Source organism: Symphalangus syndactylus, chromosome 21, assembly GCF_028878055.3.
Source record: "Symphalangus syndactylus isolate Jambi chromosome 21, NHGRI_mSymSyn1-v2.1_pri, whole genome shotgun sequence".
Lineage (NCBI taxonomy): Eukaryota > Metazoa > Chordata > Mammalia > Primates > Hylobatidae > Symphalangus > Symphalangus syndactylus.
Genome location: NC_072443.2, coordinates 72396892 through 72422445, shown reverse-complemented (window position 1 = coordinate 72422445; position 25554 = coordinate 72396892). Strand labels below are relative to the sequence as shown.

At 39.7% G+C, this 25554-nt stretch overlaps 1 protein-coding gene across 4 annotated transcripts in view; it reads right to left on the bottom strand.

The window, feature by feature from the left end:
• Window positions 1-25554, bottom strand: part of FOXP1 (forkhead box P1) — a 439375-nt gene that overhangs the window by 342946 nt on the left and 70875 nt on the right. For 2 of the 4 annotated variants that reach the window (XM_055260626.2, XM_055260631.2), the window contains exons 1-2: window positions 12927-13086; window positions 6854-6914 (exon numbers count right to left, since the gene is read on the bottom strand). The gene's annotated coding sequence lies outside the window, so the exon portion shown is untranslated. Of the gene's footprint in view, window positions 1-6853; window positions 6915-12926; window positions 13088-25554 lie in introns of those variants that run through there. The other 2 variants (XM_055260630.2, XM_063630740.1) reach the window with 2 other exon arrangements.

Below are 25554 nucleotides of genomic sequence, written 5' to 3'. Positions count from 1 at the left end.
TGGATACAGGCCGGGTGTGGTGGCTCAAGCCTGTAATCCTAGCACTTTGGGAGGCCAAGGTGGGCGGATCACGAGGTCAGGAGTTCGAGACCATCCTGGCCAACACAGTGAAACCCTGTCTCTACTAAAAATACAAAAAAATTAGCAGGGCGTGGTGGCAGGCATCTGTAGTCCCAGCTACTCGGGAAGCTGAGGCAGGAGAATGGCGTGAACCCGGGAGGCAGAGCTTGCAGTGAGCCGAGATGGTGCCACTGCACTCCAGCCTGGAAGACAGAGTCAGACTCTGTCTCAAAAAAAAAAAAAAAAAAAAAAAAAAAAAAAAAAAAAAAATACATGCATACAATAGTTCAGTGGTGTGAGCCTACAATCCAAGCTATTCAGGAGGCTGAGGCAGGAAGATGTTTCAAGCCCAGGAGTTCAGGGCTGCAGTAAGCTCTGATCGCACCTATGAACAGCCACTGCAATCCTGCCTGGGCAACACAGCCAGACCCCATTTCTTTAAAAAAAAAAAAAAAAAAAAAAAAGATAGATAAAACCATTTGTTATTTGGTTTTGTATTTTTGATTGTTCACTGTGCAAAATATGGTTATTTGATAATTGCTGCAAATATTGTCTTTACTACTAAATATGCCTTCATGTACATTTCAACAAGTGACTTCTGCTTGAAAACGAACTCTATTGAGCATATTTCTCTGGAAATCAATATTTAAGAAATTTTTTTTCTTTGAAACTAACATTCAAGAGAGACAGCCCTTGTTTACAGAGTAACTTAGTTTAGCATTATGGCTAACAATGTTTAAAAACAGCTAACTTAAAATGCAAACATTTAAATTCTGATGTTTAACTGCTGAGAGGCCATGTCAGTCTATGGAAATACACACAGCATAAAAAACAGTAATTTTTCCCCAGTTCTGTCCCTTGTAAGAATATTTCAAGCAACCATTCTCCTAGATTTAAAAATAAGAACTCATGAGGTTTTAAGACAGTTAAAAATTTTAAATGCCTAGATGAACCTTGAAAACATTTTGCTAAGTGAAAGAATCCAGTCATAAAAGGATGTGGGATTCCATTTCTATGAAACATCCAGACTAAGTAAATCTATACAAACAGAATGTATATTTGTTGTTATCAGGGGATGGGTGGAGGGCAGAACGCAGTGTAAGTGCTAATAGTTACTAGGGTTTTTTTTTAGGCGATGAAATATTCTAAAACCGAACTAGATGGTTGCAACTCTGAACACATTAAGAGCTATTGAAAAGTCAGTACACATTAAATGGGTGAATTGTATGTGAATTATATCTCAGTAATTCTGTTAACAAAAAATTAACATGCCTGATAACATTCACAACAGCATATAAGGAAATCAAGTTAATCTCACATAACTTCCATACGATGCTAAAACACATAATTCCCGACACCCTGGGCTCCTTCTTTTAGAACACTTCTCAAATCAACCAATAATTGCCCTTCCTAACACCCATCTTCATCATCGTCATTCACATATGCCTGCCCCTCTAGAATATCAACTCTGTGAGGACAGAGACCATGTACTTCTTACACGGTGCTATAATCACAGCACCTAGCACACACCCACCAATAAACATCTGCAGTAAGAATAAATATATGTATGTATATACATACATCTGTATGTATGAATGAATGAATGAAATTATGGATTGGAGCAACTGAATCAATGAAGTACTTGTATTCTACTTGTCCCCTTAAATCTGTTTGTCAATTCTCCCAAGGCTCCTGGCCACCTAGGTAGAGACATTTCCCAACAGCCCTCAAAGCTTGCTGAGCCTTAAGACCATAATCTTACCAGTTAAGGGACAATGAGTGGGATGTATACAATGTTTAACTCTTTTGATTAAAAGAAAATTGCCTGCTTTGGACATCTCCACAGTGCGGCAACAACATAGCTTCAACCCTATGATAACGACAAAGCCCCAAGGTAGGAGAGCACAGACGGAAAGAATCTGCCCAGACAAGCTACATTGGTCTGGTTGTTTCATGAGAGAAGTAGACTTCTATTTTATTTAAGCCATTTTACGCTGGGGTCTCTTTGTTACACCAGCCTAGTCTTTACCCTGACTGTTACAACCCAGGCATGAGTATACCGTATGTGTGTGGGGGGATCAGGGAGCATTTCAATGCTTAACTGAATTGACTGATCACATTCCAGCCAATGCGGTCATCTGGTAACTCAATAACGACTGCTTACAGTGTCTTCATAACAACTCCCTTAATTAACAGGCACATAATTCAAATGCTAAATACTATAAAAAGGTAGTTTTGAATGGGTTTAACTCAGAATTGCTGTTGTCATTAGGTAAATGTTCAAATCACTCACATATACACTTTTAAAGGAACTTATACTTCAAATAACTGAATAGCATTTTAGCTTTATTTTTCACCAGGAAATAATTTATAATAGGTAAGACACGATGAATGTTATCTACAAGGATGCATTTATAGTTCCTTCATCTAACATTAAAACACCTCAAATTAGGGATGGGGGTGGGGGGAAAATTGCAATGATTAAACTTCCTTTTGATTGTTTTTCAATTTCCTCTCAAATAACTTGACTTAAAAAAAAACTGAACCAATACACAAAATGTGAAGCTTGGAGATGCCTAATGTTTAAAACTAACCATTTTAACTGTAATCTATACGGCCTTGATGATTATCTTCAACTCTCAATGCCATTCAGAATTGAATATAAGATGATGAATTTTACAAATTGGATTTGAATTTTAAGCAAATGCATGTGAGTAAATTGTCAATGGTGAGGGGAGGCAGGGAAAAACGCCACAGAAACCTTTATTAGATCACCAAACCGACGCAACCATAATAGAACGACATCTGTATAATTGTGACCAGTGCATCCCTCTTTAATTTCCATCTTGACATTCTGGATGACCTTGGGTGAACTATTTATCATCAACGGGACCGTTTTTCCAGTCTGTAAAGTGGGGATTATAAGAATTGCCAGATACCTGTTACGAATGCCAGCAACCAGACCCATTGTGTAAAGCACTCAGATCTAGTTGGAAGAAAATTGTTATATCACTACCGAGTATGATGACTGTTATTTATGACTCTTCAGACCATAGAATCCAAATTTTCAAAATGGCTTCATCTGGTTTTCTGAATTTGCCTGGCGACTTTTATGTGTATAATCAGTTATTCCCATAGTACCTTTGTAGGCATATTTCTGTGCATCTATACTGACTGTTAATAATTCCCAGGTTTCAAATTTGAGGCGTGGTATTTATTGAGAAGCTCCTGGCATCTGAAGTCTACATGCTTCTTGCAGTGTGAAAGATGATGCTGATTTTTTTGTCCACTGCTGGATGGCAAGGTCTTCTCCTCATTTAAGGCTTATTCATCAGAAAGAAACGCTAACCACTATATTCACTTGAAACATCTTTTTAAATTGTATATTTCCAACAAACCTTTTATTCCTCTCTAGATAAGAGATCAAGATATATACAAATTGGTCTCTGAAAGATCTTTCACCTTGTTCAAAGGTAAAAATTACATATATTACTTAAGTCTATATACCCTAACATATTTCTCCCCAAAATTTGAAATTAGCCTCAAAACACAGATGGAATGGATACTGTAAAAGAAAAAAAAAAAGTGTTAAGTAATGAAATGTTCACTTGGAATAGGAATACTGAAGATGATGTATGATATACTTTGGAAATCTGTCCCCTCCAAATCTCATCTTGAAATCTGATCCCCAGTGTCAGAGGAGGGGCCAATAGAAAGTGTTTGGATCATGGGGGCAGATCTCTCACAAATGGCTAATGTCCTCCCCAGAGTAATGACTGAGTGCTTGCTCTATTAGTTCACGACAAATCTGGTTGTTAAAAAGAGCCTGGCCCCGCTTCCCTCCAAGCTTCCTTTTTCTCTTGTCATGTGACATGCCTGTTCCAAACCCCCTTTTGGAAGGGGAAGACTGGAAGCTTCCCAAGGTCCTTACTAGAAGTAGATACTGGCGCATGTTTCTTGTACAGCCTGCACAATTACGAGCCAAATAAATTTCTTTTCTTATAAATTGCCCATCCTCAGGTATTTCTTTATAGCAACACCAAACAGACTAAGACAATGTATATAGAACAAAAACAAAGACAACCAAAAAAGCTGAAAGTAGAGAACTATAGAGACTGGGCATATAAAATATTTCTATGATCAAGAAATTTTACAAGGGTGGCCTTATCTGCACGATATTGAATAATACAATAGATCTTGCACTTGATAGTGATTATGAAGAAAGCATTTTTTTTCTGTAATATAGACTATTTTTCTCAGGCATTGCCAATGACAAATTTCTAGAAACATTTCTCTTCAAATTTTCCTTTGACCTATGACATTTTTAACTTTCAATAATATTACAGAATTTGGGGTGGGGTGGGGACTGTATTTCCATTTTCAGGTAACAGGTGAAAGAATGGACATTATAAAGATACTGAATCAGAAGAAAAATAATTCACGCTTACAGGTGATTACAAAAAAACAAAAACAAAACAACAAATGAAAACCCATCAGTGAGGGTTATATTTGGAGCTGTATGGATAAGGCAACTCTCAAGCTAAAATTTCCATCTTTTCTACCAGTTTTTCAGCTTTGTTTATTTTTTTTATTTTATTTTTATTTTTTTTGAGACAGAGTCTCCTTCTGTCTCCCAGGCTGCAGTGGAGTGGTGTGACCTCAGTTCACTGCAACCTCCGCCTCCTGGGTTCAAGTGATTCTCCTGCCTCAGCCTCCCGAGTAGCTGGGATTTAAGGCGCCTGCCACCACGCCCAGCTAATTTTTGTATTTTTCGTAGAGACGGGGTTTCACCATGTTTCACCAGGCTGGTCTCGAACTCCTGACCTCAGGTGATCCACCTGCCTCAGCCTCCCAAAGTGCAGGAATTACAGGCATGAGCCAACATGCCTGGCCTGTTTAATCATAATTTTTAGCTTTGCCAGAAACCTCAGCTAACAGTAGGAGATGAGTTAAACGTGTGGCATCACTTTGCGTGAGGAGCATCTTGGATTGAGATCACTCTGTGAGATTATAGAGACCAGGAGACAGCAAATTACTGCCTTGCTGAGTAGCTGCAACAGAGGCTGAATGCCCCCCACAAGTAGAAAATATTTACTATATGACCCTTGACAGAAAAAGTTTGCAGACCCCTGATACAGATTAATGCCTTCCTTTTAAAGATTAGACAACTGAGGCCAGGCATGGTGGCTCACGCCTGTAATCCCAACACTTTGAGAGGCTGAGGTGGGCAGATCACGAGGTCAGGAGTTTGAGACCAGCCTGACCAACATGGTGAAACCCCGTCTCTACTAAAAACACAAAAACTTGCTGGGTGTGATGGCGAGTGCCTGTAATCCCAGCTACTTGGGAGGGTGGGGCAGGAGAATCACTTGAACCCGGGGGGCAGAGGTTGCAGTGAGCCGAGATCCTGCCACTGCTCTCCAGCCTGGGCAACAGAGCTAGACTCCATCTCACAAAGAAGAAAAAGAAAAAGAAAAAGAAAATTGAGTGTCAACAAAGGGAAGTGTCTTGCTGTGGCCTGATAATCCCAATTACTGGTTGGGAACCAATTCCTTCCACGCCAAAACATCTGAAACTTATGTTTGTCCTCTTTGAAATACAATTAGGTAGATCCTGCAAAGGTTTCATTTAAACAATGTAGATGGTGAAATGATGCAAGTCTGATTTTTCTGGCCCAAATTAAATGTGCCAGAATGCAACTACAAAAACAAATCCATACCCTTTATATATATGCATTCTAGAACCCCCCAAGCCCCAGGTGAGATTTATCAAAAACAGATCAAAGATTCTTCACATTATGAAAAGTTCCACAAAAAACTGTTCAACTCAATAAGAAGTCTATATCTGACAAATACATAAACTTTAGTAAAATCTCAGCAAAGCCTTTGTTCAACCATGCTGGCAGGTAACCTGTTTTTAGACAGACACAAATCTACTAAATCAAATGGAACTATTAAAGGCCCAAATCTCTAAATGAAATGAAGATGCTACTGCTTGAGAAATATCAGATGTTAAAATGACCAGCAGGATTATCTTGTGTAAGATGATCATTGCCTTTATCAGAGGTACTTTTGAAATCAAGTAAATATGTAGCATCCAGAACCATTTTAACTGGAATACTTTTTCATTCCCCCTCCCAAAAGCAAATTTGAGAAAATTAAATTTGGCTTTAATTCATTAAGCTACATTAGTCTCTCTGAAAACTTCTAATTTTAAAATCAAGTACTCATTTGATTTTCAAGCAAGGTCAAGAGAACAAGGCAGCCTAGCGCTGACATTACAGGGATATGCCCCACACTGCTCAGCAGTTACATCAATGTGGCATGTTGCTATGGTGCCTGACTGTTAATTTCTGAAAGAAGGTGATTATAAAGCCGCCAGATGAACATCAATCGGATGACACCACTTCAGCACACAACACTGACACGCGTTACTCTTGTTTGCAGCAAGTTAATTTTATGAATCACCACTTTTGTGATGTGAATATTCCTTTCTAACTGTAAACTTACCAAGTCAACAAGAAAAAAATAAATTTAAAAAATAAAAATAAGTTCAGCTTCAACAAACAGAGAAGAGTTTGATAATATTTAGAGGGGAAATGTGAATCTGTAGACCATTTCTTGAGGGCAACCATTTTTCCTAGGACCTCCAAAAATACACCACATACGTCCTTACACGCAAATAAAGACATGTTGATTTGACAAATACAGACCAGAAACCAACTGAATTAAAATGCCTGGAAGGCAAAAGTCACAGCCCTGGATATAACTTCACTAATCACATTTGCATTTACCTTTTTTGGCTTCTGTAAAGCAATCTTCAGTTATAGTCACCTCAAAAGGTCACGTCTTACCCTGAAAACAAAAGAGAATATCGAAATCTGAATGTCAAGAGAAGTAACAACCACCTCTGCCAAGGACAGACACAAGGAAAACAACAAAAGAACTCAATTCTATTTAATGGCAAATGACTTTCAGGGTTAATAAAAACAAGTCCCAAGAATCTCTACTTATCTGGACCATATGCCTTTGAGCTCTTCAAGACAACAAAATCGGCTTGTGGGGAAAAAGTCAAGATGAAACATTTCAAATGTTGTGTATCAACTTTTTCTCATCTTGTTGTCTATCAATTTATTTTCACATAGAATAATATGTGACTCATAGGCCTTTGTTTTTGGAAACCAGACTGCCACTTGAACTTGTCTCTGTTTGGTTAATATCCACAACATCTCCTATTTCATTAAAGCAGAGACTTTCTTTTCCCCCTTTCAGAAGAGAGTTAGGTCTTCCAGACAAGATGCTTTCTGCCACTTCGGACCTTTCAAAATGAATGAAAGCAGCACCATTTTCACTTTGGGGAGAGACAGGGAGTTAATTGCTGGTGAAAGCTGTTCACAGAATGTTTTTCTCTTACCATGTATCTACCGGAGCTACTAAGTTAAATAAAAAGAGTTCATGTCACATGAAACAAACAATTGAAATCAGGCTTCCTAAAACACAAAGAAACCATGGAACACATTTTACCCCACATCCTACTCCTGCATCTGCATACTCCCATATGCAAAACAGTGTTTAATCCTTTAAGAAACATTACAAGCTGCCTCTTTCTGCCCATGTAACTGGGATCAACATATGGCACGAGTGAAAAGAAAAACATTTGTTTATTAATTTAGATCAAGTTACTAAGAGGGTACAGGATTCATTCCATATCCATTGACCAAATGCTCATATAATTTTTAAGGTGGCGAAATCATATCATCATTTTACTAAAATGTTAATATCTTTTTGCTCACTCTTCAGAACAGTATGTAATGAAGTGGTTTAATTTTATAGGAATATATCCCTGCTTATCCCTCTGCTGTCAGCCCTGAATGTGGAAAGGCAAACATCATTGAGAAGAGTAAAATCTTATTTCACGAGGGCTAAAAATTTGAAAGTGGCACTTTGGTGTGTACTATCTTTGAGGAATTGATCCGAGGCCAATTTATGACATTTCCACAAGCAAGTGTATGCAGATTCTTGCCATTAAGATTGGAAAAAGATGCAGGCTCTGAGTGAAATCATAATTTTCATGTTTACTGTAAGAGGAAATTGGAGGTTTTCACCATAAATTTTCACCATTTGGGTGGGGGAAAACCCTAGCTCTGGGACTTAAAATTACTATTTTGCAGCCTGACCAAAACCTTTTTGTTTTTACACAAAACAATTCAAATTGAAAATGAAAATCGTGTGCTTTACTGCTGATGTATGTCCCCAAGATTGGTTTCTCCAGTGGTGAGAAGTCTATTTCAGGGCAAGCGATGATAAGAAAGAAAAACAGAGCAAAGATGGTCAGGTCCTCAAGGTAGAGCTAAGATCTGCAGAGCCCCACTCTACACAAATCAGAGCTCAGTAGATACAAAGCACACACAGAAATTTCTACATCTACCACTCATCAAATCTTAAATGTAAAGCAAGTGAACTTTGGCAAATCCTACTCAATTCAAAGCAAGAACGCCTTTTCCTCTCTCCTTTTTACTTGAGATGTTCTCCAATACATGCACTGTAAACTAATTTATATGTTTATCTATTGAGCTGTGTCTATTTTTGCATGTTTGGCAGTCAGACCTATAGTATTAGACTTTGGAATGCAGATGAGATTTGCTATCATATAGGCCTGGCAAACAACTGGACTTCATTAAAATTTAATTTTTTAAAAAAACTGCTGAAAATGCCTACTTCCAATAAAGTTATCTCCAGTGCTGCATTTGAACCTGCGGGACATTTTCAGGTAAACACTAGACCTGTTTCTCTACTCACCTATCCACACGGTATAGTGTGTAAGTGAACAAAGAACAAAAATAGAAGCTGGTTCAGCCTCAGATTGAACAAGTATCAATTTTTCCCCTCGGGATACTGGGGGAAGAATTACAACAAAATTATACAACTGACCCTCCAATTTATAAATACTAAAACAATACGAAACTGACTACATTTAATTTTCACTTACACATAAAAAATTGGCAGTGGGATATAATCTCTATCTTTCTCCATTTTGAAGTTTCATAAATTTTGGTGAACATGCACGATTGGCCACTCATTAATTTATTTCTGTTGATTTTCATTTTTGAGAAGGTATACATTAACAAAGTAATCTAATAGACATTTTTCTAGTTTTGCTGAGAAAAGATTAATAGTTCAACAGCTGTTTGCCATCATGCTAAAGTAAATGAAATGTGTCAATATAATAGACAAGAAAATTAGGGGGTAGTACTGGGGCCCCAGTCTGCCTCATTACTAGCTTAGAAGAATTGGAAACCAACAACTAGCAGAAAAATACGCATTTCATTTTTTCCAAAGCATTAAAACTTCCCTTTCCAATACTATATTTGCTATTTTCTTTAAATCACTTTTACTTATCAAATAGATCAACTATTTACCTGTATGCTTACTGGCAGCACAAGCACCAAAACTAAAATTAAATGATTATGCAAAGCTTTTATGTAAAAAAAAAAAAAAAAAAAAAAAAAGATAAAGATAAAAGAAATACATTCCCCTCCAGCCCACTTGTCTTCTTTTAAAAAATGCTGTCTCCATACGAATTGCGTTTTTTTTTTTCTTTTTCTCTTTCTTTTTTTAAGTTTCCTACTGGTTTCAGGTTTTAAAAGTGAGCCAAGGATACGGTAAACAGAAATTACTTATTTTCCTTTATGTCATTCTCTGTAACAGTTAAGATCCTGTGAACACCAGAATTGTTCCGTGGCCTCTTCACTATTGATTGCAACAGTATCATTTACCTGAAGCTACACAGGGACCACAAAAACCATGTCCAGGACACCAAATTTCTACTGCGAACTCTAGGGTGAAACACTAAATGTACACTCCTCTTTCTCTACCTCCCCAACCACCCCTCCTCCCTAATTAGGACTGTTATTCTAAAGAACCCTCAGATTATTGCAGTGTTTCAATATCATACTTTTTATGGATATATTTTGCCCTTAATTTAATCTGTGTGACATATAATACACGGTGTCCACTAGTATGTCCTACTTGGAAATGAGTTGCAGGTAAATGTGGAGGTGCAATCTCATTTCACAAAACTGAAAATGAAGAATATCGGCTCTTTTTTTCCCGTTTATAGTATTTCCCCCTTCCCTTTCTTGACAGCTAAAATAAATTATCTGCATTAAGATTTCTGCATTATACTTCATTTTATATAACTGTGCAAAAGCAACTCTGAAGTATGCCCAACATAGTTCATCTCAATCTTCAGCCTCCCCAGTACTGGCTGAGAACCTATTGTGTGCCAGTCTTAATAAAGATGCAAAGATGAGCAAAGCAAGCCCCCGGGTGGTGATTAGGGGGGCAGTTCAGTAGGTCTATGCCTAGAGGACACTTTCTTACTAGGAAACTGAGGAAGGAACATGGTTCAGACTTCACATATCCCCAGATCCTCCAATCGAATGGCCTGTACTCATCTGCAAAAACTGCTCCAAATAGGCCAATTCCCAAGAGTTTGCTGCCTCTTTAAATAGGGAATCTTATCTCCTGTGGGCTTTAATACCTTGTTTTTCAATGACTTCTTAGGAAATAGAAGGACATCAACATATATTTGACTATTGAAAAATATAAGACAAGGGTCACTTTATTTTCTATAGTTAAGAAAATCTACACCAAAATCAATCTCAAAGTTTGTTCTATGCCCTTAAGACTTCAAATACTGAGTCAGGTTTGAGAAAATAAAAGAAAAAAGAAAAAAAAAGTGGGGAAGGTGGGGAATGAAGAAAGAAAAGAAAGAAGAAAATAAAAACGGAAAAAGGGGAGAAAGGAAAAAATAGAGAAAAACAGAGGCGAAAAAGAAAGGAAAATAATAAAGGAAGGAAACAGGAAAGAAAAGGAAGGAAGAAGCTGCTGTGCAGTCGGGGTCTCTGAGACCAGAGGCAAACTTGGACGCTACCCAGGCTTGCAGCTTCACAAACACTACACTTCTTTTACTTGTCTCTATCAAAGAAATGTGTAACTTTGAATCCACCATTCTCCAAATCTCTCTCCTATCCCTGCAAGTAACATTTTACTTCCTTTCTCCTCATCCTCTGGGGCCCTCCTCAGATCATAGTACCTAACTTTGGAGTCCATTCTAGTAGGGCAAAAACCTAAAATATTATACATTAAGCCACGTGGTGCAGTAAACCCCAGTCGATGCTTGCCCATGAAATTACTTCAGGCTGGCAGCCCCCCACTCACTCCACATCGGCCCATCTCATTTGGAAAAATGACTCTCTCCTACCTTACAGAAAAGGAAAACCCTGGCTGTGGTCATGTGAAAATATTTTATAGGTATCCTTTAGCAGCCTTTAAATGTTGAAACCTAAAAACAATATTTGCTGTTTTCCCTTTGAAGCTCTAACAAAGCCTTTGTTTTAGATTCACCTTTAGTGTGCAATAAGAGTTAATAATCAAATCCATCCCAACCCCCACAAATGTTAAACAAAAAGATAAAAGAAATGCAAATAGCTATTGTCATGGAAAGTTAAAGTACCTGTCTGTATTTTTAAGTGAAAACTATTATCTCTATCAATCAAAATTTAAGAATACAATAGCGCTAATCACAGAAGGTGCTCTGACGGAGTTACTTTGCCTCAAAAAAAAGTATTTTTCCCCTTAAAAACCAAGTATAAAAGTCATATACTTACAATTAGATAGAGTATTTGTAATTTTGTTATTAAAAACCTTCAGCAGCCTCACTGTTAATAAATGCTTCTAAGTCTCTAGACTGATTTGTACCCAAGAAGACACAAGTCCCTACATATTTTAATAAGGTTGATGAAATTTTATTTAAATTCTCACAGTTTCCAACCTGCGGGGGAACAGCACACTCTTCTGTTGAAAAGAGTTACTCAAACAGAGGCAACAGTTAACTGGTCATGAAAACTCCTTCTTTTAGAGCCTGGACATAATTCCCACACCCTGAAATATCTTCACACAGGACATAACTTCCTTGGATGGTTCACCCTTGTTAATCATGGCAACTTATTTTTGAAATAACACTCTACCCTCAAAAAGAAAGCAGAATACCCCCATCATACCCCAGAATGATCTAAGTGTACAGTACATGAATTTCTGAGTCTTTTTTTAAAAATTCACTTTAAAAAAAGACTGGATTAGCCCCTGAATATGGTGCTTTCTAAAGACAGTACAGGAACAAAAAATAGCAAGACCCCAGATAGTAAAACAAACAGCTCAAGATTAAAATTCCTAGAGCAAACAGTTAAGCCAGGATGCCATTATGCACACTGAGCCTGGATGATGTCTCCTCCACCGTGGGGCCAAGAGGCTGTCATTTTCCCCCCAGCAAGATCAGATTTCCTTCCCTCCCGACCGCCTCTCTGAGCATCATGGCCAACATCTCTAGTGTGCTATTAATATCAATGAAGAGACGATTCGATTTCCACAGAAGAAAACCTTTCCTATTCCGGCACAGACCTTCGGGGAGGACCCTGGCCCGGGTATAGACAATACAGCGGCAGAGTTTCTGTTTTCTTACAGTTCAGTCTTACACACTGTTTGAAGGCTTTTAGCAAACAATGGCAGCATTATCTGCAGGATAGTTACAAAACAGGATTTGTTAGGACAAAGAATAATAAAGCTGCTCTCTCGCTCTTTTCTTTTTAATTCCCCCTAGTCCTCACGAGCCTTTCTCTGTGAGTCCAAAATTCAGCCACATTTCCTAAGAGGCACCTGTACTTGTCTATTTCAATGCAGCGAGAAGCTGACAACGGCCCAGGAACCAGGACTGCTTTCAGGAGGTGCCCAGAAGGGCAGCAAAGTACCCTCTCAACATTAGTAAAATGAAACAAAAGTGTCAGCCTTGGCTTCGCACACACTTACCCGTTCATGGTGAGGAGGCAAAGCTTTGGGGCGGGAGAGGCAATTTTCACACAACGGAAGAAAGTTGAGAGTTTGTAAGGGAGAAACTACAGGCGCTTGGAAGCCTGCTGGCTCTCAGGGCTCCCAGGCTGGCGGCAGTGTGAGGAAGGACTGAAGGTATGTGGGCTAAACACAACAAAAGCCACTGCCTTACTCTAGATTAAATATGCAGGAAGAGGCCCCTTTGCATAAACACAAACACTCAGCAAATGAATAACTGGCTCAATCAGACGCCCGCTGTGCCTTCTACCTGTCCTCACTCTGACAGGAGACACTGCCTATTCCAGGGGACACCACTAAACAGGAGACAGTTAAATGTTATGTTGCTATAATAACAATTAAAATGAATTGTATTCATTAGTGATTAAGAACTCACTCGTGGGGCGGGGGGGAGTGCTATTGTTGTATCTCCAGCTACTCCAAAAAGAACTTGTAGTATATACCCATCCCTGGAGTTCTACTGTGGGTCGCATTTCAATCTTTAACATTGAACGAGAGTTTTAAACAATCAGTTTGTTTAGTCACAATCGTCAGAGATATACGTCTCATTTCTTTGCTTTGTCACATTGTAAGTTGATACTTGTGACTCTGTACCTACAAAGATCTGTTTGATATATGTATATAAAGTGTGCATATAAAAATATATACACATATACACACATATATATGTGCATATATACTCACACATAATACATTCATGCATATCTAATTAAAGAGAATAAGCCAAAAAAAAAAAAAAACACTACTTAACTATATTCTCTAGTTCACTAATCATTTAAGGAAAATAATTTGAGTTTTCCAAAAATATATCCCAAATGCCTGCCTTTCAAATGTCACCAATCCATGACCACTCATTTAAAAACATTACCCCTATATTAGAAAAGATGCTTTTAACTGAGTGGCCTCAACCACTTATAATTTCAATTAAATAACATAATTACAGTCAACAATTTTCTCCATTTTGGCAGAAAATATGCCATACCTCAACATAATTTGTCCTTACAACCCAGGAATTTAAGCAAGAGGAAAAACATGCCAGTGTTAGGAATTCACTACTGACTTTTCTTAGCTTATGGAATCAACTCACACTGACCTCTTATTCTGTGTTCCAGCTACATGTTGGTCTTAGTAACTTAATTATTTTTTAATAACTTTTGCAGTATTAAATGATTTTGATTGAAACATAAATAAGATTATGTTCGTCTACTACTTACTAATGCCACACAGTACTCTGGGGCCAAATCCAGCAAGGCTGTGCTATAGGATGTGTCCATATTATTACTGTATTTGGACTAAAAAGGATAGGTCACAGATCCTTCACAGCCTTTGAGAATGCCGTGATTATCCTGGCCAAGAGAAATAGGGCAGCTTTCTATTTCAAAAGCAATTTTAATTTATTAACACAAAACTGTTTTCTGGCCAAATCATTCTACTGTAAAAGGTGAAGATCACTGAAAAGTTTTAAAATATTTTCACAAACAAACCAACAAACCCAAAACTCATTTCAAACATATATTATGGCATAACATAGAGAAAAGGCAAACAAATTAAAAAGATACCCAAAGACTCAGAGAATAAAACACAGGTTCTCTAAGAGGGGTGCCCACAGAAACTGAAAATGCTGATCTTGTCCACCCTTTTGCCTTGAAATGACCTTCCAAATAAGGGGTTAGATAACCCGCGTCCATAGACGATAGTGATCTAACCTTGCTGCAAATAAACCATAGAACAAAATTTAATCAGTATATCACTGTGAGAAAGCCTCTGTCCATCCCCATGGAGCTTCTAATGACTGTTTTGGCAGTTTTGAGGGTAGTTATGCTTCCCAGCTCATCTATATCTCATACTGGTTGAGTAAGCTAATGGAAGTGATGTTAGTGGAATCCAATATTAATGCTCTGTATCATGCAAACCTGGATGCAACTGAATATATTATACAATTATAGGTAGTATCTAATTCCATAGGTATTAGATACTGTACCCTAAATTAATATTTTAATGAGGACGGTGAAAGAAAGACGACAATCCAGGTAAGGGATCCACACATTGTGGCCCAGCTAAGCTCCTTGCTGAAAGATCGCCGGATTCGGGAGTGAACGGCACAGACACAGGGATTGTGACAAAAATCCGTATGCAAGCTTTAGATGCTGACTGACATATACTGATGCACAGAGTCAAAGATGTCATCCTCACACAAGCGCCACTCGCTGTAAGCTTGAGAGAAAATGCAGGGGGAAAGATGAGGGGGCGTAGTTGCAGTGAGACCTCCAGAAAATAAACAGGGTGTACAGTTTCAAAGGCTGCAGACACAGACATTTCATTGTTCAAGCCAATTATCAGTGGAAAATAATAACAACAGATGGATTCAGAGTCACTGACTTTTCATATGCACTTCATCTCGGCGGAACAGATGATGAAACGCGAGAGCTATCTCAAAAAGGCAAAACATCTTTCAGTAAAAGAACTCTACAGTCCAGATGGGGACCTTCTAAGGCTGCTGATTATCTTCTTATAATGTTGTAAGATAGACTTACTAAAACATTTCAAGAACTGATCAGATATGATGCGTACAATGGCTTCATTATTGGAAGGAGTCGCCTCAGACTTGTGACTAAACCCGGCAGAGATTTCAATAAGGCTAGGACTGTAAGTTTCCTGTTTTCTCATCAGGGACTGCGGGTTCCAACTAAAACTGGAAATCTGTGCACAACAGGAGAATAAACCGTCGCCCAAGGATCCTACATATTTGCTCTTCTCTCATTTGAGCAAAGGAAAAAAAAATAAACTGGAACTGTAAATAGGACATTAAATTATTCTGAAGCATTCTACCACGATCTGTGTGTGTAGGGGTGAGGGGGGGACAGCTCCAAAGCAACTCTTGATTAAAAGCATTTGGTGATAAAATACCACCTCTTACATGCATTAGAACATCTCAAATATCCCTTGCCACTGGTGACTGCAAAATAGAATTTCCTTTTAGTAGGGAATAAATATAAATTTCAATGGTGGTGTAACAGCGATTCTAACAAATGTCAACCAAAACTCACCAACTACCCTAACCCACTCTCACTCAACTTACTACCAAGTTACGCTTGCTGATAAAACACAAGAGGTTAACCACAACCTGAGGGCTTGCTGTAAGTAATGGAAAAAGTTAAATCTCTAATCAGATAGGCCTCATCCCTACTGGAATAACAATGTATCTGTTCCATGTATCTGTCTACTCATCTGTCCATCTCCATCCATCCATCCATCACCAATTGCACATTCATAATTTTGCAAAAATTCTTTCCCTGAATTGACATAAAATATGGTCGAAATCACTGCACTAAGAAAAAAGAAAAGCTGATTCTCTCAACTATTTACTAACATACTTAACATTTAAAAAATATTTTTATGAACACACTGTTGACTTCACAAGTTTATAATGTAAGTTAAATTTTTTTTTTTTTCTGAGCAAGGCTTTTCTTTCAAAGTACTCTGACAAAAGTAAATTCACAGCAGAACACACAGGCACGAAGAAAATATTGCCAAGGGCAAAATTCTACAACTGCTTTAAGAAGCAAACAAGAACACAAAAGATGTGTAATACAACCATCTGGCTCTCCTCTTACTGTATCAATGCCTCAACCTTATCCCCACCCCCTGAGCCAACCCACACCAATGCCACAAAACCAAATGGCTTCACTTATGTTTCCTGCACAGCAAATTTACACAATGCAGTTAGAATGCAAAAGTTGATTTTGACACATAAACTACCATCTTTTGAATTTTCCCCACTTCAATGATTTTGTTGTCGTTGTTATCTGTTCAGAGTGGGACTTCTTTGAAAAACCACGAAGAACCTCATCATGATAAAGATGTTCTCACATGGACATATACGTTCAGCCTCAAGAGAAGTCTCCCTGAAAACCTTATCTCTGCCATCTTGTGCTTTCTGTTATCATCAGACTTTAGATGTGGACATAAAAAAAAATCCTAAGCTTATTCCAATTAGAACTTTTACTTTTTGGGGGCACTAAATGGTGGGTTGTTTCCCCAACTTATGATTTGAAATGACTGCACTAATTTTTAATTACCATTCTTGCAAGTCAGCACGTTCACTGGAATTTTTCCTTATTCAGCTCAGTCTACAAACATTTACTGAGCAACTACTGTGGTATTAGAAACATGCTGGACAACGGACGATCAGCATCTATTATTTTCCCGTGTGCTAGCAGGACTTGCCTGGTACATTAAACCAGCAACTCTACAGTTTATAAAAAAATCTTCCACATGCAGGCAGGCTGAAGCATTTTATTTACTTATATACTTATTTTTGAAGGCAGATATAACAGACATTTGAAAGTTATAGCCTGTTTGTGGGGATCTAATTGCTTCCAAAAGGTGGGAATGAATACTTTTCATGGAAATCTCAGTTTGGGTAAAACCACTAAAGCATCATAAATCCTTTGCACCAAAGAGCAAAAATGTAAAAAATAATAACTGAAAAAAATGTTCTTCACAGGCAAACTCTACTCTTTGCTTTTCTGCAGGGGCATGCTAGAGGCAGACGTTCTCTATCAGGCAAGAGTTCTCAGTCAGAATGAAGGTCTGCCAGGCAGAGGGCCACGCCTGGTTTACTTCTGTTTTCTCACTGTTGCTGGTCTTCCCCGATTCCTACCTCCCTCTCCATGTTCCGGGATGAGATTTTGACTGGTTTTTCAAGGGGCTAACTTTTGGTTCTGTTCTGGGCGTTTCTGCCCACAGAGTCCCCTGGTTTCGACAGCAGCGATCATCTGTAGGACACACACAGTGAATCCAGCCACCGGATGAGGAATTCTGCTAATTGTTTAAGCCTGCACTAGTGTCTGGCCACCAGTTGGCAGACACAACTCATGGCTGCCTACCAGGCCTAGGTTAACACAGATGGAGCCAGATGACAGGCTCTCAAAGATATTCCTCTCATGGCCACATCTGGCTCTTGGCGGTTCCCACTGCAGCTGAACTGATTCTGTTTGGTTGTTCTGGGCAAAAGTTTAGGCAACAGATAAGTCATATTAATTTCAGTTTATGATAAAAATATCAGAACATATACTTCATGAAGGCAGGGATTTTATCTGATTTGTACCCCCCTCCCATTTTTTTTTTTTTTTTTTTTTGAGACATGGTCTCACTCTGTTACCCAAGCTGGAGTGCAGTGCAGTGGCACGATCATGACTCACTGCAGCCTGGAACTAACTACTAGACTCAAGCGATTTTCCCACCTCAGCCTCCTGAGTAGTTGGGTCTAGAGGCACGTGCCACCATGCCTGTCTAGTTTTTCATTTTTTTGTAGGGACAAGGTCTCACTATGTTGCCCAGGCTGGTGTCGAATTCCTGGGCTCAAGTGATCATCCTGCCTTCACCTCCCAAAGTGCTGGGATTACAGGCATGAGCTACTGTGCAGGCCTCTTGCTTGCTGTATCCCAGTACAGAGCAGCGGCTATGCAGGGTAGGTGTTCAGTAAATACAGAATGAGTGAATAATGCTAATCAGTGTACGAGTTGAACAAAAACATTCCTGTATCTTATTCCAGCTACTCCATTCCTACTGTTGTACATAAAATGGCTAGCACGCTGGTGCACACAGAGAACACCCTGAATGGCTCTACAGCTAGATTTTATTATGGACATGCTCATACTCAAGAATGAACCCATGTACATTGTCAGTATAGCTGGAAAGACCTCCAACAATCCTTCCCCTCAAATTACCCAGTCTCCCAGAATTACCCACATCCCGACTTTATTAGTCCTTAAACTGAGAAACTTGGCAGCTCTGTGCCCACAGGGCCTGAGAGTGATCTCAAAGGAGAAACTTACCTTTCGGACACCACCAAAGTGCGAAATGATGAGGCAACTTTTCCTGGCACCTTTTCATCCCATTTCCTTTCCCATGCCTCTCTTCCTAAATTCCCTGATATCTGCAGATCCCAGCTCCCTTCCACACTCAACTTTGACCCAAGGCTAGGCTTCCCCAAAGCTCATCACCGCTCTAGCTCCCCTTAGAAACACATTTAGAAAAGCCTACGTAATTTAAAACCAGGCAGGGCCCTCCCTCTTGGCTCCTTCACTAGAAAGAAGCCCAACTTATAGACTGTTAGGTTAATAATAACTATAAAGCTCCCTTGAGTCCACCAAGGGCTTGCTAAAGGTGAAGGGACACTTGATGGGAGCCTGGCAAGGGTGTATGCATATGCTGCTGCTTTCCCAAAAAGAAAGTTAACACTCCTAAAACAAGAATGGCTGAACAAGGCAGATGAGTTCAACAAGCTCAGCATACGGACTTCAGCGAAACAAAGGTAATCAAAAGTGTGCTAGAGGAAGCTGTTGCTCAACTCATCTCTTTTTCTATCATATAAGGCAGCAGGGTGGAGGTATAGATAATTTTTTGAAGCTAAGTATAAGTTTCTGAAAAGAGTACTGTGCTCACTACGAAGAATTCAGGCTTCAAGCTCCCCTTGGAAGGAGTTGCTTTCATTAAAGGTGGACCAGAAAGATCAACCCCTAAAATGCCACTCCCTCCCTGCTTCTGCTATTTGAAATTACTTTAAAACTGAGAGAATAAGCTAGGCTCAGTGGCTCACACCTGTAATGTCAGCTATTCAGGAGGGTGAGGCAGGAGGATTGCTTGAGCTCAGGAATTCAAGGCTGCAGTGAGCTAATATGGTGCTATCACACACTAGCCTGGGCAATAAAGTGAGACACTGTTTAATAATGGGGGAATAGGCCGGGCACGGTGGCTCATGCCTGTAAACCCAGCACTCTGGGAGGCCAAGGCAGGTGATCACACTTGAGCTCAGGAGTTCGAGGCCAGCCTGGCCAACATGGTAAAACCTTATCTCTACCAAAAAATAAAAAAAAAATTTAGCTGGGCAAGGTGGTGCTTGCCTGTAGTCCCAGGTACTCAGGAGGCTGAGGTGGAAGAATTGTTTGAACCAGGGAGGCAGAGGTTGCACTGAGCTGAGATCGTGCCACTGCACTCGAGCCTGGGTGACAGAGTGAAACCCTGTCTCAAAAATAATAAAATAAAATAGGGGAATGTCTTTGCGCAATTGCACAATCACAATAAAACTTTAAGATAATTCTTTAAAAAGGAGTACAACAGGCTGCAAATGATTGATATCTACCTATTCGTTGGCTGAAAACAGGCTATCAAAAACAACAAAAACAAACAAGTTTTGAAAAAGGCAAGGCTGAGGTTGTACAGAACAAGTATCACTGCAAGCTCCGCCTCCCGGGTTCACGCCATTCTCCTGCCTCAGCCTCCCAAGTAGCTGGGACTACAGGCACCGGCCACCATGCCTGGCTAATTTTTTGTATTTTTAGTAGAGACGGGGTTTCACCGTGTTAGCCAGGATGGTCTCGATCTTCCGACCTCGTTATCCACTCACCTCGGCCTCCCAAAGTGCTGGGATTACAGGCATGAGCCACCGCGCCCGGTCGAGTATCTGTATTTCTTAATGCATCCTTGGGCTGCCTCACCTAGAACTAAGTATTACAGAATATAGTACTATACAGTATAGTTTAGACTAGAATAGTTCAGAATTTACAAGCATGGATTCAAGTGCCGAAGTTCAAATGAACTCTGGTACTGACTGACCTTGTGAACTTAGGCAAGTTACTTAAGCTCTCTGTCCCTCAGTGTTCTCATCCATAAAATGGGCTTCATTACAGCGCATTATTTGCTTTTGTAGAATAAATGCATTGACATGAATAAGTACTTAGAATAGTGTATGGCACAAAGTGAATGCTCAAAGAAATGATGGCCGCTGTTATTATGATCAGGGATGATATAACTTAAATAAATCTAAAACATCCTACACCTCATTTCTACCATCTCTACAAGTTGTAAAAAATAGCTGGCTGGCCGGGCATGGTGGCACATGCCTGTAATCCCAGAACTTTGGGAGGCCGAGGTGGGCGGATCTTGAGGTCAGGAGATCAAGACCATCCTGGCCATCATGGTGAAACCCATCTATACTAAAAATACAAAAATTAGATGGGTGTTGTGGTGCAAGCCTGTAATCCCAGCTATTCCGGAGGCTAAGGCAGGAGAATTGCTTGAACCCAGGAGGCGGAGATTGCAGTGAGCCGAGATCGTACCACTGCACTCCAGACTGGTGACAGAGCAAGACTCCGTCTAAAAAAAAAAGAAAATCTGGCTGTCTGCCATGCTACAGGCTGGAAAAATAAAAGAGAATGTATATCAGATTTTAAACTTCTTAAGAACATAGTGCTAAAATAAAATCAAAGTACTTATTTTTTCCCCTCAATAGTAGTTGGAGAATTGTTGGTGTAAGATTGGGGTCTCACCTACCTAAGTGGAGGAAAGTCATTAGTTACAAAAAAGCTACAAGCCAAGGTTAGCCTTGGGGCTGCCTGTCCCACCAACTACCAAAAAAGACTTCGGGGAGATGTTCAAAGAAGGCGGGAGGAGAATCCAGCCTGGAACCCAAAGGCATTGAAACACATTTTCTTGTACTTTTCAAGTCTGTGCATATAGATTCTGTTACTGATTTAGGATCTTAAACAGTTTGTTTATTTTTTAAATGCCTTTCAGCTCACCTTTAATAACATGTTTCTTTGACTTGGCTGAACTATGCCTCAGAAGAATTACAAGCGGGAATAAGGCTGGGTAAAAAAGGTTCAGTGAACTAATCCACACCTGGTCCATGTAAAAAAAAAAAAAAAGAAAGAAAGAAAGAAAAAGAAAAGAAAAAGCTCATATTTTCCATATAGAAACAAGGCCCTTTATATGAACCAGCCTTTTATTTAATTGCTAAGGCACTTTCTACACCGTACAACCTTTCATGTCCTTCTTCACTTGGGTTGGGAAAAGGCACAGAACCAGTTTCCAGCCACACCAGGGCGCTTTATCAGCAACAGAAATTAATACTCCTATTAATAATGATAGCAAGCACAAACTTGATTCAAAACTGGAAGTGGTAGGTTCATTTAAGCAGAAATTCCCTGACCAAGTTTTGCCAATAAAAGAAAAGACAAGGATGTCCCCTGAGAACAGATTTGGGATAAACTGTGACAATCTCTTCATCAAAATTCAGACTTTTTTCTGCCTCAGTTGCATGACCCGGACTACTAAATGGAAGGAATAAGGCATGGATGGGGAACATCTTGAATGAGAGAGAACAGCAAATATTGTAGAGCTAAAATGCGCCTCTGAGAGGTCCAGGGAAGCCACTCCTCTGGGAGGGGACTCTGTGTGACCAAGGTCACGCAGGTGGTGGGGACGAAAGCAGGAACTCAAGCCTGTGACTCCGAATTCATGGAGAAAAGCAATGGCTACAGAATATGGCCCCTGGGAACACCAGTCATGTTAAGAGGAGATTTAAGAGCAGGATTCTGTGAACAGCAAAGAGGCCAGAGAACAGAAGGAGAAGTCATGAGTGTCCCACAGACTGTGCCAGCCCATTGCATCTGAAGCTGGACTTGAACAAGCTTTACTTTCTCCTATGAAGCCCTTCACTTCCACGCCCCAGGTATCTTCTATTTGCCTTTTAGTTTTGTTCATAGGAAAATTCTTTTAACCAACTCTGGTTTGAAATAAGTGGAAAAGGCGACATTTCCACACTTTCGTTAAGAGGCAGCAAAGTGAAGTGGAGAGATCATTTCATTAGGAGGCAAGAGAGGGCGACTCTGCTCCTGGACCCACCAGTAACTCATCTAGGATTTGGGAAGCCCCTTCTCTTCTCCAGACCCAGGCTCCTCACTGGTACAGGGTGGGGTACTCAGGGATGGTGTTTAATTGCTACAGACGGGCCACCTGAACAAGGTGCTAAAATGCTGAAATACTTGTGTACTCGCTGGGAAACAGCCCTTGCCCCCAAGCCTCCTGAACACACCCTTGACCAGAACCCTGGACTTTCCTGCCTCCTCCACGGCGTGGTGCGGGTTTCCCAGAGCCCCGCTCCAGAGCTAGCGCTAGTGGCCATCGGGATGACCACAGCTGTGCTGTACCTGTGAACTACTGTGACCATCACCCCAGATGCTCTGATAGGTCCCTTTCCAAGGCTAGATGCAAGGACCACCAGGGCCAGCTAATGCCCTAGAAAATGCCACTATCCGGGGCCCACGTGGGGCCCAGCAAGAGATAGAGGGGCTGGGACAAGCACAACAGTGGATCCACCAGAGAGCTGCCTGCCTCCCCAAATTACTTCCCTCACTTGGGGCACCCAGATGTAGGCCTGTACGAATGAGGCAAGTCAGCGGAAACTTCTTAGGGCATATTCTTTTTTTTTTTTTTGACATGGAGTCTTGCTCTATCGCCAAGCTGGAGTGCAGTGGTGCGATCTCAGCTCACTGCAACCTTCGCCTCCCGGGTTCAAGTGATTCTCCTATCTCAGCCTCCTGAGTAGCTGGGACTACACGCGCCTGCCACCATGCCCAGCTAATTTTTTGTATTTTAGTAGAAATGGGGTTTTACCATGTTGGCCAGGATGGTCTCGATTTCCTAACCTCGTGATCTGCCCACCTCGGCCTCCCAAAGTGCTGGGATTTCAAGTATGAGCCACCGCGCCTGGCCAGGGCAAATTCTTAGGGCTAAATTTGCTTCCAAAAACTTGAAAGAAATATACCATTGTGAAACAACTCTCAAAGTAAAATCCTCAGCTCAGAGGGAACCCACCCCAACATATGTAATCAAATTATATTTATCATGGAAATTCTAACAGCTCCTACTTTCTACTCCACTTTTACTACCCTCTAGGAAGAGGAATATTTTACTATCCTGTGTTCCAAATTTCCACCAGAGAGTTGAAGCATTATACATGCTGAAATATATAGGAAAGGAAAAAAATTCCCATTATTATTTCCTTCAACCCCCTCTACCTTCTATGCCACCATTACTCAAAAGTCACTCAAACATTTTGCTGGCTGACATGACGCCACGCTGTCACTTGATCAGGTGTGGAGTACCACATGGAATGAATAAATACTTATCCACAACCGCATATTAAATGGGAATTCGCACAGGCGGGCTCCGGAGACAAAGACGTTTCTATATAGAAATATTAACTAAGAATTTAAGTAAATGGCCCCACTGGAAAAAAAAAAAGTTCTGAAGTAGCAATATAAACTATATTTAATAGCAACAAAAAATATTTTCCTTTTGGGAAAGCAATTTGGGCTTCTAAAAGTTACTGCCTTTCACGTGACTTAGTACAGTATGCCTGAATTCTTTCATTTCCTAAAACACAGATGCTAGGCCCCAAAATTCTACTTTGTGAGAGTTAATTTTTTTTTTATTAATCTTCCCCCAAATACAATACTCAAATAAGAAACTACTTTGGTACCTTTCCCCCCACACACAATTGTTATTTTCTTAAGTGTCTGAGTATAACACGTCCCAAAGAACATATGTTCCCAAGGAAGAAAAAAAACCGGGCTCTAGAACTAATACACAATGAAAAATAAATTTAAAGCAGCCTTCTGGTCTGACATAAGAATATAAAAATGATATGAGCAAGAACAGCTTAGTTTACATACTTTTCAGTCACAGCTGCTGCTCCAAAACCACAATACCTTTAAAATGACATTTTAAGGAAACAGATACGGCGTGGCTTTAGCCATAGTTAGATGTAGCTAACACTGAATTAAAGGGGCTTTTCTTTTTATACACACACTTTATATAACCCTGTACACTGGCACAATTAAGAAGAGTAAGTCATTTTTAAATAATGTAGTGATAAACAGAATGAATTACAAATAATTCTAACCGGCAAGGTTTTTTTTTTTTTTCCTTCTTTTTCCTTTAAAATCGCCAGACTCAGGCATGAAAATAGAGTTTCAGGGACAGAAGGAACAAGTCCCCTCTTCTTGGTTAATATTTAATTGGGTGCTAAAGATTTCTTGGAGAGGACCTCTGTACCTCCAGTGACAGGCATACAAGAGGCTCCTATCTCTGCAAGAGATGCAGGCACTTCCCTGAATAAACGAAAATAACATACAATTAAATCAGACTATTCAATTAATAAATTACTTTGGTGGACCTTGCAGGCCAAGTCCTATTTAATTACATAATTTTAAAAATATTTGCACATTGCAATCACCGAAATTGGCTTTGAGGTTTCATAATACACACTTAACACTTGAGTTAGAGAACAAATTTATTTAATAAATGCAGGCCTAAGTGCTAGAAGGCCATACCACTCTAACTGCAAAATCACTTAGCACATCCTCAGAAAAAGCAAATAAACTTTTGCACTATTTAGACGTGGGCTGCTGTTGAATGTCAGGAGAAGCTGGCTGATTTTTTTGTTTTCTCTGTCATGTGTTGCTTGTAAATCTGACTATTCTGAAAGGTGATTAGAATAGAGCTAATGGACAAAATGGTTCCAGTTAAAGATAACTTAAAGATAAACTAAGGTGGAAGATGTCAAGGTCCTGGTAGTAAAAATCTCTTCAGAGTAAAACAAAGAGAAGTCGTATTAACTCCCCATTTTTCACTTCTTGGAATACCAAAATACACCATAAATTAACATGGTTACTGAGCGTAAAGATGTGTTCCATTAGAAAAGCACACACAAATTCAGGGGTGAGGAGGACATTCATAA